Raw genomic sequence first — 6,000 nt, 5'->3', positions numbered from 1 at the left:
TTACAGTTAAAGATTTAAATCAAATCAAGGAATGAGGTAATTCAGTTAAGCGTGTTGCACATATTGCACATAAGAGTTAAGGCATGTAGAGATGTGATACTAGGCTAGACATGATCACTGCATATGCTAAGGCAACTCAGTTAATTATTTTAAAAGATGACAAATCAGCAAGAATCAAATTTTTCCATAATCAGCTTGTGTACGCACTCGTCACCTCACGTACACGGCACTTGCATATAACAAATTATTACAACAGTACCAAATTCTAAGAAGATTTCCCTCACACAAACTTAGACAAGTCACTTATCTCAAGCCATGCTCAATCAGCCAATATGAATGTCTTTCCCTCGATTTTCCAACTCATATCGACTCGAATCTAGTAACAATTAATTCGATTCAGTCAATACAAAATATAGGAATTAATTCCATATGAAAATATAGATTTTCAATAAAAATCCAAAATTTAACTCAAAAATCGTTCGTGAGGCTCACGTCTCAGAATCCGACAAAAATTAAAAAGAATATGAACGCCCTTTCAACCACGAGTCCAACCATACCAATTTTACCAAATTCCGACATCAACTCGACCTCCAAATCTCAAATTCTTATTTTGAAATTCCTAGGCCCAAATCCTCTAATTTCACCTCAAAAACCTGTAATCTAAGTGAAATACTCAACAATAATCTAATAGTATTGACTAACACTGATCAAAGTGACTTACCTCAAGTTTTCCCTTGAATTCTCTCTGAAAATCGCCCCGAAACTGTGTTGGAAATGTCCAAAAATGACAAAAACTCATAACCCCTCTGTTTTTGTACACTGCCCAGAGGTTCCGCTTCTGTGAAATTTTTAACCGCATCTGCGGTTCCGCTTTTGTGGTAAATCTCCCGCTTCTGCGACATCCTTCGCTTATGCGGACAAGGAGTCTGCTTATGCCGACTCGCTTCTGCAGTCCAAAGCCCCCTTAGCCTAGGCCGCATTTGTGACCATTGCGTCGCTTCTACTGTCGCACTTCTACGATGCCTCATCCACTTTTGTGATGCCATGCCCGCTTCTACGAGCTCGCACCTATGAACAAAATTCCACAGGTGCGATTGCATCAGTAGGCAGCAACAAGTTTCAATTGTTCTAAGTCCAAATTTGATTTGTTAACCATTTAAACTCATCTGAGGCCCCCGGGACCTCAACCAAATACACCAACAAGTCCTAAAACATCATACAAACTTAGTCGAAGTCTCAAATCACATCAAACAACGCTAAAAACACAAATCACACCTCAATTCAAGCTTAATGAACTTAAGAATTTTCAACTTCTACATTCGATGCTGAAACCTATCAAATCAAGTCCGATTGACCTCAAATTTTGCACATAAGTCATAACTGATATAACAGAGGTATTCAAATTTTTAGAATCGGATTCTGGCCCTGATATCAAAAGGTCAACTCCCCGGTCTAACTTCCAAACTTAAATTTCTATTTTAGCCATTTCAAGCCTAATTTAACTACGGACTTCCAAATAATTTTTCAAACACGCTCCTAAGTCCAAAATCATCAAACGGAACTATTAGAATCATAATTTTTTTATTCCGTGGTCCTTTATACATAATCCAACATCCGGTCAACCGTTTCAACTTAAGTTCTCATTTTGGAGACTAAGTGTCTCAATTTATTTCAAAACCTCACTGGACCCGAACCAATTACCCCGACAAATATCATAACAACTGTAAGCACAAAATGAGCAGTAAATGGGGGAACGGGGTTGTAATACTCAAAACGATTGGCCGGGTTCGTTACATAAATAACCTAAACATGCACAACCAACAAGATCTGCACTACCTTTGTTATCATAAAACAAACTCATATCAAGAGCTCCCTTAAAATATCGCAAAATATGCTTAATCCATTCTAATGTCTCCGTGTAGGAGAAGAGCTATATCTTGCTAGTAAATTAATAGAAAATACAATGTAAGGACTTCTAACATTAGCAAGATACATAAGTGCAACAATTGCAATGAGATAGGATGTTTCACGACCAAAGAGTTTCTCATCCTCTTATGGAGGTTGGAACAAATCCTTATTCACTTCAAGTGATCGAACACCCATTTGTGTACTTAACGGGTGTGCTTTGTCCATCTAAAAGCGTTCAAAGACCCTTTCTGTATAGGCAGACTGATGGATGAAGATCCCCTCTACTAAATATTCAATTTGTAGACCAAGACAAAATTTTATTTTTCCAAGATCTTTCATCTCAAATTCTTTCTTAAGATATTCAATTACCTTTTGAAGCTCTTATGGAATTCCAACAAGATTTATTCATCAACATAAACAACAAGTATAACAAATTCTGATGTTATTTTCTTTATAAAAATACATGGACAAATAACATCATTTATATAACCTTCGTTCAACAAATATTCACTGAGGCGATTATATTACATGCGCCCAGATTAATTTTAAATCGTACAAAGATTTTTGTAATTTGATCGAGTGCATTTCTCGAGACTTTGAATTATATGCTTCAAGCATTTTAAATCCTTCAGGGATCTTCATATAGATTTAATCAAATGAGTCATATAGGTTATGTCTTGCACTTAACAAGCATGACATCTTCAAGTGTCTGGACTATAGGTCTGACCCTCACATTCTCTAACAATATTATACACCATATTATATCAAATATATCGTCGACGATCATTTTGTATCGGTTCGCAAGCGACATAACTTGTTGAGGTCGCATCACTTTTTTTATTTTCAGGTACCTAAACTTCTTCTGGAGTTTTATGAAATATTACGCCGTGGTCTCTTCTAGAGCTTATTTCCTCCTTATTATGATCATTTTGATCATTTGCTCCTATCATTTTCAAGGATTGTTACTTTGGAACCGATTGGCCTACCACACTTCATGCGTATAGTAAACTCTATCTTTCAGGGACTTTAATTTTAATAGGAGCATTTGCAGTTGAAATATGATATTTTATTTTGGATCAGCAAATGCTTCTGGCATTTGACTTGAATTATCTTCTAAGTGAGGATCATATTGATGATAATTCGATTCATATAGCATATTTTCCAGCTGTTTATTCCATCCCTCAAATGTTAGAAAAACTAACTTATATCCCCAATCTTTTTTGGAAAACCTATCTTAGTGCAATGTGGTAGAGAAATTATTCATATACCACATATCAAAAGTTATTAGATAGTAAAAATATTTGGTTTCTGATCCTAAATCAATTGTGAAGGGAGGACTTATTATATATTGTTGGTTTGATACATACAAGTGTTGTTGTATGTAATTTAGAAAATTTTAGACCAACACGGGGAAGTTTTGTTCTCATAAGAAATGATTTAGCCATTAACAAGAGACATTCAATACTAAACTAGCTTGAATATACCAGCATTATCAAGATGAGTTGTCTTGATTACATATTCTAGAAATTATGCTCTTAATTGAGAAAAGCAATTTCAAATGTCAAGCTGCAGGTTGACAATAAACACACATGTAACCATCTCATATAAGCATTTATAAGTGGTTCACATGATAGGTGAATGAGCCCATATTCACCATTTATATAGGGATGTTTACCTATATGTACTACATTAGAAACTTATTTATCCTCACTGTTTAGGTTTTAACTTAATTACAAGTTGATATACAATTTACCAATTATATACAAATTAGTATTAATAAATATCTCATTATATTAGGAATTGAATAGGGAATTCCCTATTCGCTCTCTCTCTCTCTCTCTCTCTCTCTCTCTCTCTTATTATCTATCGGTATTCTTATATTAATATCTTCATGTGGATTAACTGAAGAAATGATACTAATGTTAAGTGAAAAAGAGCGAGAGAAGATTAGTACCTAGCAAAGTTCTTGCGCCAGATCCTATGAAAACGAGGAAGTAAATAAGAAAGAAATTAGCTCTGATGAAGAGAATCATTTTAGTTATCATTCTTTTAGCTTTTTGGAATCAATAAACAAAATAGTATTAATTATAAGCGTGTATATGGAATTGGAAACTATTTTAATCCATTAAAAACTCCATTGACACCCATTAAAAAGCTTCAAAGCTTTGAATTCGAAAATAGAATTTTATGAAATTATTTTTTTGTTTGGATTGAGTGTTGTTACAAATGATTGGGAATATCCGTTGGAGTTTATATCTCAAACTTGAGACAATTTGGTGAAGATTCGAGGTGGTTTTGGTTGAAATTTCAGATTGAAACTCGAAAACGAAGACATGAACAAATTGTATATATTTTGTATATCGAATGTAGAAACGGTATACAAAATATCTACAACTTACATAATTGTATATAATTTGTATATAAATTATATGTGAATTGTAACTTTTGACCGTATTCTGTACAAAAATATGTATTTATGTTGTAGATAAATTGTAGATTTTGACCAGATTTGTATATATTTTGTAAAAAACTTGTTACTTCATGTAAATATGAAAACTTTGACAAAACCGGGTAAATAAGTTTAAAATCTTGTATATGTATGAAAAAGTCCCCTTTATATATTCCAGAATTCAGGGGTCTTAGTCCCAACTTTAGCTGGTATAATCAATTTATTATGAAAATAAGCAACACAAGAGAATTTTTGAAGAATCTTCTAGTTCTTCAATTTATGTTTATCATAATTCTCAATTAGCTCATCATATTTAAACCAGATGGCAAATGTAAACTTCAAGTTTATCATGAAATGTGCTATCATATACTTTTACATTAGTAAACTTCTGATTTACTGTGGCTACTTTTACATCAGCAAATTTCTATTTTACTGTAGCTATTTTTACCGCAGTAAAACTTCTGATTTACTGTAACTGCTTTTGCATTAGTAAACTTCTGGTTTACTTTGATACATGATGTAGTAAAAATTAAAAAATAAGGTGGGTAAAATCTTGATGTTTCCACGATCATAGGGGGTAATTAGTATACTTCTGATTTACTACAATATGTTTTGATCATAATCATATAATATGAATGACATATTTGTATATAAGCTCTTTGAGAGCCTTCAATTATTATCCACCATCTAATATTTATCGGACACTACTGGTGTCATGTGTCTTCTAGACAAATAGTTAGCTCTTCAGGAGCTTTTGATAAATTTTGTCAACCAAATATTGCTCAGACAATTCTGGTATCATGAGAGAAAATCATAATCAAGTGAACAATATAAAGACAATTCTAAATTTATAAATGACGAAAATTAAGAATTTTAATATTTTTACCACTACATAATATTTTTCTGCTTCAGGAGAATTTTTTAAATTATTTACTACTTCAGGAGAAATTTTAAATATAAAATATTGAGAATATATTCTCTCAATCGTATTACCTCTTCTGGAGGTGAATCGTAATATATTTACATCAAGAGTGCGTTCATATTTAATATTATCACATTCACTTCAGGAAATGGATTAATATTATCAAAAGTTCTCTTCCTTCAGGAGACAGAACATAATTATCTGAACATGCATAATCACATCAAATTGTGATGCTTCGAACATCTTTTAAGATATTTGCTACTTCATAAGCAAATCGAGGTATGCATATAACATAGAGAATTTTCTCTAACTTATCTTCATTGTAACCATAGCAAGCCTAAATTATCACTTCTGGTGGTCATAGGCATATAACACTTCTGGTGGCTAACAAAATTTAGTTACAATGAGATATATGTAACATAGCCGCTTCTGGTGGCCGTACTCTGCCGGAGGTCAAGTGAACCATGAAGTTAAGTCATAACGAGACTTAGAAAATATTACCACTGTTGGTAATTATATATTTCTCATAAACTCTGCTGGAGTTTAGATGGATCTCACATTATTATTCACCTTTTAATCCTTCACTAAACGATCAATGAGGAAAATAAGTACAAAAATAGAAATTGTATAAGTATACATAGTCCCAACTGTTTGCCACATAAACTACTAGTGTAGCCTAGCGACCATATAATAGCTTAAGTAAAATCAACTTTTCTTTCCA

Source organism: Nicotiana tomentosiformis, chromosome 5 (genome assembly GCF_000390325.3).
Source record: "Nicotiana tomentosiformis chromosome 5, ASM39032v3, whole genome shotgun sequence".
In the NCBI taxonomy this organism is placed as follows: Eukaryota; Viridiplantae; Streptophyta; class Magnoliopsida; order Solanales; family Solanaceae; genus Nicotiana; species Nicotiana tomentosiformis.
Note: the sequence above shows the minus strand (reverse complement) of the source record.